This window comes from Diabrotica undecimpunctata, chromosome 3 (assembly GCF_040954645.1).
Source record: "Diabrotica undecimpunctata isolate CICGRU chromosome 3, icDiaUnde3, whole genome shotgun sequence".
NCBI classification, from domain to species: Eukaryota; Metazoa; Arthropoda; class Insecta; order Coleoptera; family Chrysomelidae; genus Diabrotica; species Diabrotica undecimpunctata.
Window position 1 is genome coordinate 58,417,246 of NC_092805.1, and position 14,991 is coordinate 58,432,236.

Here is a 14,991-nt window from a genome sequence, read left to right on the forward strand (position 1 = left end):
ATATGAAAGGATTATAGAGAATATAAAAAATGAAAGAATATTTTTTACATTAACGATAATATCCTCCGAATATAAAAGTTATATTAAATTTAACTTCCAGACCAGAACCATTCTTCGAGCTATAAAAGCAACTTATTATAATACACTTAAAAATATTTTGGACCAATGGTAAGCAAAAGATTCTAAATCTTCTTTTCGTTACACAAATTTGTATTAGAGGTACAAATTATTTGTAAATTAATAAAAACTCAACTAACGATAATTACAAGGTATTAACATAGATCATAGCTCATTCAGTTATTATCTCTATTAATATGACGTTATGTAGATTCTACAAAATGAAAGGAAAATTGTCGAACCTTATGTTTATATCTGTATAAAGTCTTTATGTTTATATCCCTTGCGCATTGCACGATTACATAAATCTCTGCTTGTATTCCCTTTTTCTTTTTAGTTTTGACCCCCAGGAGGGAGTGAAGTAATCATCATGATATCATGTATTATCTGTCTCCAAAGATCTCTGTCTCTCGTGACTCGTAACTCATGCATAGTTTTTTTGCGTATATTTCTGTAATTTGGTTGATCCACCTTGTTGGGGATCTTCCTCGTGATCTTCGGCTTTCTACCTTTCCTTGGATAATCTTCCCATATTTACGATGTCTGCTGATGTTCAAAGTATTTTAATTGTTGGAGATAGACTTTGCCCGAGAGCGGTTTGCTGACCTTTAGTTCCTTTAAAATTTAATTATTTGTCCTGTGGTAGGTCCATAGATTTTGTAACATTATTATCCTACAGAATATTTCAGTGACGTTTATATTTCTTCTTTCCTCTTGTCGTACAGTCCAAGGTTAATATCCATATGACGGTATTAGGAATATTAAGCAGTTGATTAACCTTATTTTACATACATCCTGACACCTTTTCCTAGATGGAATTCGTTTGAAAGTGTATCAGGTACTTTAACTGTTCCATTAGTGTTTTCGCGTAGTTCAGTTATAAGCGAAATTAAATGTTTTTGTACATCTACTTTTATTATCTGCCATACATGTTGGCATTTGACCCGTCGAACACTTTGCAATATTCTATAAAACAAATATATACTGGGATTATGTCTTCCCTAAATATTTCTATTATTTGTCCTATGTTTAGAAGGTGTTCTTTGGGACCTCTACTTTTGGTAAATCCAGTTTACTCTCATGGTATTTCTCTTTGTAGGAAAGTTTTTAGTCTCTGAGTGGTTATATGTAGCAATATCTTGCTGGCATCTGAGATAAGGAAGAGGATTCTATAAATGTCGGATCTATGAAAGCTGCCTTTTTATGTATTGTCGTTAGTGTAGATTTTGTCTAGTCATCCGGCTATTGCTTGGAATGGCATATTTTGTTACAAAGCAAGGGAATCAATGTTATTTTGGTTTGTCTGTGGCTTTAAGCAGTTCTTCTGTTATCATATCTGGACCTGCTGCTTTAATATATTTGACTTAGCTGATCGCCAGGTTTATTTTATTCTTGAGTTATTAGGTTCTTCTTCGATTTCTTCAGAAGTTTGGTAAACAAGTACCTGGCGTTAATAATCTTTAATCTTTATATAGATCCCAGAAATATAATCTTCAAGTCTCTGCTATGTCTTCTCTTTTGGTTCTTAGGGTTTCTGTGTGGCCTTTAATGGCCAAAGTTTTGGCCTTAAAGTCTCTTGTTATGCAGCGTATTTGTCAAAATAGATCTCTCGGCTGATTGTTTTGATCCTGACGTAAATTCTTTGCATATATTGTGATAGTATTATTGTTAATAGTCTTGTTTATTCGTTTTATTTCTTTGTTGAAGTTTCTTTTCTTTTTTCTCGCTTTTTTTCATTTCCATGTACACCATTTTGACAAAGATTTCTTTTATTCGCAATTATTTTAAGGCTTTTATCTGTTATCCAGTGTTTCTCTTTCAAGGGATCATTTAGCTTTAGGCGAATAATTGGTGTTGTTACATAATGTTTAACAAACTTAATACAAAGCTTGTAATACAAGAGTATATATTTTCTCAGTAGAATAAAAACGGTTACTTTTCAACTACTACTGTACCTATTGCTATACCCGACTCCTTTCTTCCTGAAAAATGTTACTACATCTGTTACTTAATACCCAATTCAAAAATAAAAAAGTAAGAGTTTACTAGTAAAAACTAGTAAAACAATTCAAAATAAATACAATAATTTTGAATTCCACGAATTGCATCAACAGACGCATTACTCCAATCTCACTGCATGTGGTTTTCGACACATCCCGAATCAATTTCACTCAGCAATTTTAAAATCCCAAATTCATTGAGTAAAGTACAACGTATCGATTGAAAAGTATGCAAAAAGAGCGTTTATTTTTTTATTACATTCAAAATTAGTTATTTTCCCTCTCAAAATCGAGCCCTTAATAAGAAATTTCCTATACATCACCGGCTTCAAAAATGCGTTTATAGAGGGAATTTTACATTGAAAATTTATCTGTTTTGGAGTATTTTATTATGCGCATAAAAATTTTCTATTTAAATTACGTACGAGATAAACTTTTTCCGCTCATTGTGAAGAGGGTAGAGATTTTTCCACGAAAACTGTCGATCAAAGTGAGTGAGGTAAACACTTGACAAAACAAAAATTCATCAACTGGGGATTTTTTGTGTAGTATACATGTATTTCGCTTGTGAAAAAATATAATGGAACTGTCGGCTTGCTGTTCAAAAATGTATTATCGCTCTTTAAAAATGTTGATAATAATTTAGACAAAAACAAGTTAAAAGCAACACAAATATAATTTTAAATTCTGGTAATTATTAGTATTATGGCATAGGCATATGCAATTTTATTCTTAATCCTATGAATCAATAATTTAGATTTTTTCAGATTATATTGGCATTTTATATGGGCCTTTTAGTGTATTGTAGCAAGTTTAAATAAAACAAGCGGTGCTAATTTATATAAATATATTTATTTATAAGTTTTCAGCACAATAATATCTTATCAACTAAATTAGCTAATATCGCGCTACTTGTATATACAAGTTATTATGTTCTAGAATATTCTGAAATAGTAGAATCATCCGGAAGGTTCCCGAACACAGATTATCGTCGTCTCGAGATGTAACCGTTATATGGGCTACGTCGAGATAAGCATATTCGGTACACTGCTCCTCTATTAGATCTGAGCGTTCCGATCAGCAACTCTATATGCAGGCTCAGGATGGCGGAATCTACAGGACACTTTGGTATCTCCGGATAAGCCAACCGCACTATACGAGCAACATCTGCTTTAAACTCTTGCCAATTTTCACTTGCTTGCTGAATTCTACGTCTTAGTTGCGCCTTGTAGATTTGTTGTAGATAAGCATCTCCGTTATGTTTTTCTAGTCGAATAAACAAGATCTGGTAACATTTTTCTTGGCCCTTAGGAATTGATCTTAGGATATCCGCAGCATCACCTCGTAAAGCAGCAGTAAAGGAAACTGCCTTTTCTTGTCCTATCGAATGATTAGCTGTCGCAATAGATTTAAATTGTCTAAGGTATATGGACCAAGAAGACTTTCCATCAAATGGTGGCAATTTGAATCTCATATGATGTGTCGTTTCGTCTCTAGGTGATTCTTCTTTCACTATAGGATCTAAAACTACTGCATTAGCTGGTGGTAACACTTTTGTTATTGGTTATCATGGTGTCTAATTGTTTTATCGTCTCTTCTACGTCTTCTATCTTGTCGTTTACACTTTTCCTGTATCTTATCGAATGTTCTAGAAACTTCTTCAAATTTCTCATTGTTCTGACTACATACTTCGTCGAATCTTCTAGAAACATTTTCGAATTTCTTGTCGTTTTGTCTAGCTGCTTCTTTAATAATTTGAGACATATAATCAAATCTTTTGGAAAAGTTCTCTAATTTATCATTATTTTTTCTAGAAGTTTCCTCGATCATTTGAGAAACATTTTCAAATTTCTCGTCGTTTTGTATAGCTGCTTCTTTAACAATTTTAAACGCTTCATCGAACTGTTAAGAAACATTTTCGAATTTTCCATCAATTATTTTCGTTCCTGAGCTATGGTCATACAGAAGGATCCTAAAGATACCATGGACAGACAAAGTCACCAATGAAGAAGTACTGCGGAGGATGAATACAACTGCGGATTTGGTCAACATCGTGAAGAGCTGTAAGCTGCAGTACTTGGAACATATAATGAGAAATCAAGGCAGATACGAGCTACTTCAATGCATTTTGCAAGGTAAAATTGAGGGAAAAAGGAGTCCCAGGACGAAGAAGAATATCCTGGCTTGCTAACCTGAGAGCATGGTTTAGAAAGACGTCAACACAGCTATTTCATACAGCAACCAACAAAGTCATCATAGCCAGAATGATCGGCAACGTTTGGAACGGACAGGCACCCTAAGAAAAAGAATTTTCGTTAAAACTGCTTCTTCAGCTAATTGAAACTGGAATGTTTCTAGGTCATCTTTCTTCAGTCGTTCTTGGATCCTTTTGGACCCGCTTTCATCACGTTCTTCTAGTTGCTCACGCAACTGTTTTACTAAAAGTTCTGCAAGCCTCATCTTTGGTCAGGCACACACGTACTTTTTAAATGTTCTTTTTTTTACAAAGATCACTACCGAACTACGCGGATGTTCCCGACGAACAATACTTTTTAAAAGTTCAAAAGTCTTTTTCAAAAGTCACTGCTGAATTTATTTTTAAATAAATCAATTATCCTTACACCGTGACACCAACTGTAGCATGTTTAAATAAAACGAGCGGTTCTAATTTATATAAATATATTTATTTCGAAGTTTTCAGCACGATAATATCTTATCAACTAACTTAGCTAACATTAGCGCTACTTATATAAACAAATTATTATGTACTAGAATATTCTGGAATAGTCCATCTCTATTCGCTTGTATTAATGCTTCGATCTCCATCCCAATCAATACGTCTGGAAGGTTCCCGAACACAGATCATCGTCGTCTCGAGATGCAACCCTTATATGGGTTAGGTCAAAATAAGTATGTTCGGTATAGTATCAATATGATTGAATACTTTATCTTTGCAAAAACTGTGTTTCTATTAACTTTGCATCCAAAAATATTCAGTCTTAGAATAAAATTAGTTCTTTGTTTAAAAATTATATGTGAATTACCCTAGAAGTAGGAGAGTTTCATTATATTAGCTTGACTAACTTTAGCTATACACCCTCGGTATAGTCTAAGTCACCCAATTGACTTAGTCATAACAGAACAGGTGAATAGTTAGTTTATCTTTCCGTTTAATACAACATACTTTAGTTTTACAAACTGCCTAATTGAAATCTCCCCTTTTTGCTAATCGCCATTGAATCCAATTAAAAAATTCTTTCTATTGGCGCGTTATTGTCAAACGCTTAAATTTAATTTTTTAGTAATGGAAGTAAAATATTAGTTGTTGTGAAAAAGTAGTCAATGTCAGCATAATGTCCTTTTCCTTTGATACAATTAGTCATGACCAGCACGTACCCGTTCACTAAACCTGCTCAAATTTATCTTTAGTTTTCTCTTTATAAATTTTAAAATTACCTTCATAACCTTACTTAGTGGTTATTCAGTCTTTGAGCTTCACACCAAGCTCATCAACTAACACTGGTGGGAGATAATATTTCTATTTCCTCAATAGTTTAATATACGTCTGATTATGAACACATTGTCACACCTAAGCTATCCTTTTTTGGTGATTTTACATTAATATTGGCTAGTCAGCAGAGAGTCAAACCGGTTTTCTTGATATTATATGATAAGAAATTATCACAGAACTGGACGCGAATATCAATAACCATAAAAAGAAAGAAACCTTTTTGTTGCTTTCTTCATATACTATGACCTTTAAACAACATACGAGGCCACCAGAAAAGAAGTAGAATATCTTTGTTTAATATAGAATCCGCTGGTTGCACGCTTTAGCCTTGGGTGTTACGATATAAAAAGAAATAAGCAAGAAGACTATATAAAAACTATTTCTACAGCATGTGACATAAAACAGAACATTGTGTATACCTTAAATGCTAATAAATCCTTAAGATATATCAAATTAAAATACGCGTGCTAAACATACAAAAACCAGTACTTATTTATATGCAAAAAATGCTTTACAAAATGAATAATCATAAAAACAGCTGTTCGGAACCAAATACGATACGAACTTTGAATATCTATATCACAAATCTTGTCTACTGGTGAATCACAGGAGTACAATAGAATATGATACGATAGGAAAGATTAGAGTAGCAATGACTTTCACATAATATGTCGATATAGGTTGTATATTACTCCATGGAATTAATAGCAGCAGCTACCGAAAACGACGTCTTCTTCGACATACATTAACAAAAGTATGGCTAGGTAGTGAGCGCTACCCCGTAGCTCAAACACACGTCTGTGTAGTTTGGCAGATGAAATCACTCTGGTCTGAAGACGGCGGTTGGTTAACGAATTGTTTTTAACAAGTTGACGCAAAGCGTGGGCGATAATTATCCAAGCGATCTGCAATTTTAACGAAAGATACTCACTTTCCTGTGGTTATTTGTTTACAACTTTATATAAATCAACACTGTACAACATTGTATCAACAATAATTTATTGTTAGATAGGTTTTTGTATGCAAAATCTAGGTTAACTATATGAGGGAAAACAAAACCAACAGAAAGTATGTTGATATTTCTACAATATTTATACTAAGTTATACCAGAACTGTAACAACTTTTTTTACCGGTAAGTAAATTTAAGTCGTCAGTTTTTCTTAGCAATCGCTTTGTCGGAAGGAATTTTATCAAGTATAGTATAAGCTTTGTTGAAGGAAAGTCGTTTTTCTGTGCTAAAGAAAAAATAATTTGAACTAAATATTTTTATATCCGGTTGATCAAGTATTTTTCTAAAAAAGAACTGATAGTTGTCTCACTTTTAACAATATTCTTAATAAAAAGAATCAGTTACAAAAAGGAAATTTTTGTGTAAATACTTACGCTAGTAACGTATTTTGCGCTAATAGCGAATCTGCGCAACAGATGGTGCATTATTACTTTGAGTAAATGTGGTATCGCTGTAAATCCTGTTTTTGTACAGATTTAAAAATTAAAGTAAGTATAAAATCACACTATTTACGCTACATTGCGTTGGTTCAGACACAGCTGAATTCGCGGATGCAACCCTATTCTAGACGTTTATACAGATCATCCACTGAAACCACGCCTGCCTATAAAACTTATGATTTTTTTGTGGCGGCAAGGTTTCTTAACTTTGGATATAAATTCATTAACTGATCATATCTGAGTCTATTACGTAAAATTGGACCCAGCCTATTGTGCCATTTCCTTTGTGTCTTATTGGGTAACAAATATTTTTATATTGAATGTCCGACTCGCAGTGTTTTAGTGAAGTGAAGAACGCTCACTCGGCACACTAACCTTGCCTACTTAAGGACTTAATTTTTAATAATTAGTACCACTCAGTTTAGGTTGGATTAGGTTTACTATCAGTAGGTGCTTAACCACCCTTCCACTCAACCTAAGAGATCTATTGTTACTCATTCTTAGAATAAAGCCGTCCTTTCAGCCCAGCCTTTTTAAGAAAGTATATTATGGCCTATGTTGATACTTCTACAAAGTACTAGGGCTCGAGCTTATAATGCTCAAATATATTGAGCCTTATGCAGTTGTACAGAAAGTATTTCGCCTTATCTTGAACAGGGTAGTCTTCAACCTAGCAAAATCTACAATTCGCACTCTCAGTTCGATTTTATTTATGTGCCCTTTAAGGCGACAGTGTCGTACTATGAGACGCATAATTAATGAGAGACTGAAAACTTTTCTACAAAGAGAAATACCCCAAGAGCAAAGTGAATAAACCAAAGGCAGAGGTACTCGAGAACATCTTCCAAACATTAGACAAATAACAAAAAAATTTAGTGAGTTTAATATCCCACTACAAATTTGTTTTATAGATTATTACAAAGCATTTGACAGGGTCAAACGGCAACACTTATGGCAGATACTAAAAGAAGTAGGCGTACCACAACACTTAATTTCGCTTGAAACTGAACTATACGACCACACTACTGAAACAGTTAAAGAGCTACATACTCTCAAACGAATTTGTAACCATTGAACAACCCATCAGAAACGTGGGTGAAAATATGGGTAACAAAATAACTACCTCCGAAATTTTGGAGCCAATGTAGAACAATAAAACTCACCACTTTCTTTGGGTGCCAATTATTAGGCCTTATTTAGTTCAGTCTCTCAGGTGTGAGAACGTCTTATCTTAAAAGTAAATATGAAAAATGAGTTTGGCTAGGACAAATAATCTAAACAATTAACTAATCATATTTATTATACATATAACTAAGTATAAGAATTAAAAATTTCAATATTAAATTAAAATCAAACACAACAAATTTTGCCTATACCTTTACCTAAAAATATTTTTAAATGATACTTATGACATCTGATCTTGTCTTCAAATAGCTGGATAAGATTGCAGAATGTAGTGGTTAGTTGCTGATGTATTTGAATTTAGATACTTTCGTGTTTGTATTTTCTGGCAGCCATTGAGTTCAAAATAGCAGCTGCAGTTAATATTTCATGGTCAACCATGTGCTGTGGAATTCTTCACCCAAAATGGTCGACAAAAATTAGGCCAAATTATATCAAAGACATCAATTGCATATTGGACGAATTTTAAATTTAAAAGATACATGTACGGAGGACGTTATATATGTATGTATAAAAAAATTCAATCAAATTAACAAAAAAGAAGATATTGGTTAAATATTGAATATAATTTACCCCAGAGAAGATTTAATAAATAAAATAAATTTTGAACTGGATATCCAGCTTAAATAAGCAAAAGTAATATAAAAATCAATCTCCCTTTCCACTGAACCGCCCCTACCTCAGCACCGAAGTGACATGGCAGGGCAGAACTGACAGACACACTGTCTTTTGAAGTGAGGAATAGAAATTTATATGTTCCACGTCCGTGACATAGAACAGAATGGAGTCAAATCCAGGAAATATAACTGAAGTGATTGCACATTGAAAATGAAAATTGCGGATTAAATAGGATATTTAGTTGATTAAGGAATTGAACGCCAACTATTTTTTAAGTAAAAATAAGAAAATAAAAAAAAAAGTTAATAGATAAATAAAGTCAAAAGAAATTAAAATACAATAATTTATTAAAATAAAAATAACAAACATGTGACTTTTGTAACGTCACAAATTCCATCGAGAACAAATTATCAGACAAGAATATATATTGTTTCCATAATTATTTAATATATATATTAAAAGGAGCATATTAAGAGAAGAGCACTTGAAGGATGGGAAAAGGGCATCTTAATAAATGCCAATAAATTAAACACCCACGTTTTGCAGACGATACAGCTCTTCTTGCAAATGGTCAAGAAGAGTTAATTGATCTCGTACGACTGGCTGAGTCGTACGAGCAACAAAAGTCAATTATTTGGCCTGCAGTTAAACATATCAAAGACAAAAATCATAATAGTGGATATACTACATAACAATCATTCACATAATCACGATTGACCGGTTTGACGTTGTAAGCTCATACTTATATCTAGGATCATTGATTACAAACACAGGGTCACTACAGGAAGAAATAAACCGTAGATGTAATATAGCCAAAGTCTCCGTAAGAAATATGGGCAAGATACGGAAGGACTCTCAAATTTGACTAACTTTAAAAATGATTTGCTTGATATTCCCAATACTGACATACGGATATGAATCATACAAAGAGCAGACACAGAAAACATGGAAAGATTCAAGGAAAGGTATAAGACCGAAGATCACGAGCAAAATCATAAAAATATCGATCGGTCAAATTACAGGAATATGCAAAAGTATTCCCACAAAAAAACAACTCCCTCTGGGGGGTCAGGATTGAAGAGAGAGAATGTATTTTTAATCAATGGTTTGGATTGAAATTAAATGTTTATAACTTTGTTATGCCTTTTTTCTTGCGGTTTTTTTGTTCGTCTGGGTGTTTTGCAGCCAAAATTGCAGGAGATTTAATAAACTAATGATTAATTCAACATTAAATGTTATGTGATCATGGAAAAGTAAAAAATATGTTAGATCGATAATGTACACTTTACATATATATATAAATATATATATATATATATATATATATATATATATATATACATCGGTTTAGAACGTCTTTCGACGTTGTCCGATACTTCTATATCCGATACCATCTCTTTCTATCTTCGCAGTCGTTTGTTGTTAAATTTCTTTCGCTCATGGACTTGTTTACGCCGTGTTGCCATTCTAATCTGGGTCTTCCTCTTTTTCGTCGACCTATCGGTTTGCCATTCTACTACTTTTTTGGGGAGTCTTGTTGCTGGCATCCGTTGAACATGCCCATACCACCTTAATTGTTTCTTCTATATATCTTGAGTTATATTTCCTTCTATTCCCATACGTTGTTTTATTACGTCATTTCTGATTCGGTCTCGTCTGGAAATACCTAAAGATCTTCTCATTGCATCCATCTCTACTGCTTCTATATATGTCTATATTCTATGTACACTTTATACTATGTTTAATAGCAACCATTATTCATAAGACACTTAATTAAATAGAGAGTTCAATATCAGTATATATCGGTATTAAACTTTCGTTATTTAATTGACAAAGATGCGTGGTCCTTCAAATACTGTTGATTGTGAATGAATTTGAAAACATAGAACAGTAATTATTGTTTTTATTTTATGTAAATCGTATATTTCAAAAATATGCTTTAAAAGCTTCGTAGAACCCTAATGTTTTTAGCCATTAATTACTAAAAATATAATGCGACTAGGCGGATAATAATTTAGAAGACGTTGAAGTGTATAAGAAAGGCGTCGTGCGTCGGCTGCCATCGACACAGCATTTAAAATTCATTTTATATTGTTGAGTAATAAGAAGAAGGAATTTTAATATAATTTTAACATAAGATTTATGTCACTTCATTCTGCAACACACTTAATCGGCGCGTACCTAATTGAAACTTGGCGAGAATTTTCCCTTAATACTTTGTAGAGCAAAATGGCTGTTCCCATTTTACCCTTCCTTAATGTCACGTCAACGTGGTTATATCACCCTGAATATATGCCCGGTTCAAAAGACGAGACAGAGTTTAGGAAGTGTAATATATTACTCGGTTTACTCGGAGTTACTTTTGGAGTTTTCCCGAAAATTCCCATTCTCGGTATAATTTAGAACAACGCGTTAACTTAGAATTTCCCAAAAAGGCGTTTAATTCTTATTATTAATAGTCTGAAGAAGTTTGTTGGCATTTCGGTTGTGTTACGCGGAAAAGTTGAAATCCGATAAATCTTACTACGACTGCCAACGTAGCCCACAATGCAGTCATACCTATTGCCCTAGTCGAACTACGTTATCTATACCGAGGGACCGGATTGGTGTAAATAAAGCATATATAAGCATGGAAATAAATACAACAGATTGACCTCTGGAATATAAAAAATACAAATATAACTTTTATTGTATAAATCTTTATGCAATACCGAAAAATTATTAAAAATAATGGCATTATTACTGATATCTTAGACAATCTGTTACTGTAAAAGAAATGCTTGTGGGCTTCCGTGGAATCTGCAGATTTAAAATATACATGCCAAATGATCAGGTTGAGTCATGTTTTTATATAATCAAGACACAATTATTGGTTGCAATTGTGATTATAATCACAATTTTAAATAACTAATGTTATTGACGTTTCGATTTCCACTCCAGAAATCGTTCTAAATCGAAGTGGAAATCGAAACGTCAAACATTAGTTGATTAAAAATGTGATTATCATTACAATCACAACCAATAATTGTGGCTCAATCCCATAAAAACATAATATTTAACTTTAACTTTCAGGCAAACTTAAATATCAGTAATTTGTATTGAGACCGTTTGTATTTTGAGAACGATTTGCGAAGTGGAAATTGAAACTTCAATTAACTTATTTTAAACTTTAATTGTGGTTTATTCACATTAGAATAGTCATCACTCGCACCTTAAAAAATTACACCATAACTCGCGTATTAGATTTTATCTAACATATGGGTATAGTTCGAATAAATGAGTCATTAATACTTATTGGTTAAGTTTATTGGCTATTAACTTACAAAAAACGCTGAACTTATTATTATTATTAATATTTTTTAAACTATATACATATTACCCTAGAACAAAACAAATAAGAGGATTTATTCCAAAAAAAAAACGTACGCATTACGCATAAAATTAGATTTCTTCCTCTTTTAGGCAGTGGTGGCAAGTAAAATTTGTTAAACCAGTGTGCTCTTTACATATCGGCAACTTACAGTTAGTACAATAATGTTAAGTAAACTTGTTCTTTCTTACAGGGCAAAAAGAACATCTTGGTTTTATAGTTGTTGTCCCTTGAGAAACTGATGGCTTTTCTCCGGTTATATTTCGGATCCTGAGTCTCAACTGAAAAGGCAGATTTGGGATATTGGAACGATGTTGAAGATGGAACATTGAAAGTTGCTAGCGAAGTAGCTTCTTCGAGATGTTACAATATTAGTGATATAGTTGTAAATTATTTGTCACTCCATCTTTTGCGCGATCGTCCGATAATTCTTCTGCCCATTGGTGACTTATCTCTTGCTATTTTGACGACACGCGTCTCATTCATTCTGCTTATGTGGTTATTCCATTCTTTTTTTTTATTTTGTGTCCATTAATTTATTTTAATTCTTCTTGGTACTCTTATCTCTGCAGTTTCTAGTAGCCTTTGCGTTGTGGCTGTGTCGGGTCTTGTTTCTGAGGCATATGTCATTATTGGTCTTACTTTATAAATTCTTAACTTCATCTCAGTGTCAATGTGTCTGTTTCGCCATATAGTGTTATTAAGGCATCCTACCAGTCTATCTGCTTTCTGCACTTGATCTCCCACTTCTTTGTCCAGGTCTCCATAGCTAGACAGTGTAATTCCCAGGTATTTTATTTCCATTACTTGTTCAATACTGATGTCATCAATTTATATTTTACATCTGGTTGGTTCTTTGCTGACTACTATTGTTTTAGTTTTCTGAGATGAGATTGTCATATTAAATTCTCTTGCTCTTATGTTAAATCTGTGGACCAGTTTTTGTAGACTATCTTCGTCTTCGGCTATCAATATTAGGTCGTCTTCGAGTATTTTGATTTCTTTGTTTCCCATTCTGTATCCTCTTCCTTTGTTAACGGTTTTGATGATTTCATCCATAATCAAATTGAATAGCATGGGGCTCAATGAATCCCCTTGTCTTATTCCGCTGCCTATTTCTATAGGTTCTGTAAGTTGTCCATATATTCTGACTTTCATTTTGTTGGCTGTTTATAGTTGAAATATTTAGTAGGCTGCAAAAAACAGTAAAAGGCCAGCGATTGCTAAATCGAGTCACCGAGTATACTGAAATCATTTTATTAACAACATCCACTCCGCCTTTTGTGAGGTTGTAATCAGTTATAATCTCTGGCTTCATGGTATGCTCTTTGGTGTTTTCATCAATGAAACCATCGCTGTGTAGTGTTGAAAGTAGTAGTACCTTCTTATTTTTTTTTTGGCACATATGATACAAGTACACACTTGTTTCCATCGTCACCATATGCAAATATGCTACTACATAAAGGTCTTTATTTTAGGTTTGTCAACTCAGGGGGAATTTGTTGTTTGTTTTTACGCAAAGTACCTATCGTTGTCAAGCAATGATCGTTCAATAAATTGTTAGCTAAGGGTACAGAGGAAAAGTAATTATCCGTAGTTTTATTTCGACCGGTTCCACTTATGGGTCGTATAAGTCTTTTTACTACACTAGATGCATCGTTTTTTTTAGTTGATATGGTCCTTCAGGTTGTTTGCCGGGGTAAATTTCGAGATTTTGTGTAAAAAATGTTCCAGCGTCCACCAAGGCATAAATCTTGATTCCGTATTTCGCTGGTTTATTGGCTATACACTGACTAAATTTGCATCGACCATCGCTTCCAACATTACATCTATGGTCACGTAAAATCCAGGAGTGTATGCAGATAAACAGTTAGAGAGAAAAATTTCATATATTTCTCGAATGGGTGCAAGATTATCAACTGCCGAATTTGCTTGCTTCTTAGTGGCGTCGAAATCTTACAGCTTAAATTATTTGGTGAAATCTTTTCTTGGACATAGTAGCTGCAAAAATATCTGGAGCTATGCCATTTAATTTCCAGAGTTCATTAGTATTTAAATGTTGCGCTCTCTTTATCCCAGCAAGGAAAAAAAGTCCGATAAATGCTTACATTTCCTTGTAGTCAACAGCAGGACAATCCTTAGGGCAAGTATAAAACACTCTCCAGTTTTTGATTTGTATATTTTACAATATTATTGATCATATCTATCTATAGAGCTCTTGCTGTCCAATTCTGGACATAGGCCTCCTCTTCCTTCTTTCACGTCTCTCTAGTGTACGCAGTTTGTATCCAATTCGGGCCTGCGTGTTTCTATTATTAATCAGAGCATGCGAGAAAAACAATTTCCAGCATTCTAATATAGTTTTGGCGCCTTTTGCTTTAGCTTTTACCCCAGGTAAGTTAGTAACAATATTACAAGCTATGGTCTTACCTTTGGGAGTGTGTTTCTTATGTTTCAACCACGGTGTTTTATCTTTTCCACAAAATCTTGAATAACCATCATCTTGGCCGCTTTCTTCCATGGCATCTTCAGGATCACTGGGTAGATCTTGTGTGGACTGCTCAGAATCTATATTGTAGATACTGTGTTCAAAACGAACATCACTTAAGTCCTTATCAGAATCTAGTGGTTCCACATCGCTGTCTATCCCTTCATAGCATTTAAGTAACTGGTTTTCCATTTTCTTGTCCATATTTACCTGCAATAAACCAAAATAGCGCTTATAATAACGGATGTTTAACAA

The 14,991-nt window shown here is 33.4% G+C and overlaps 1 protein-coding gene across 5 annotated transcripts in view; it reads left to right on the plus strand.

The window, feature by feature from the left end:
- Positions 1–14,991, plus strand: part of Rbp6 (RNA-binding protein 6) — a 1,719,762-nt gene that overhangs the window by 489,576 nt on the left and 1,215,195 nt on the right. The window lies entirely within an intron of this gene.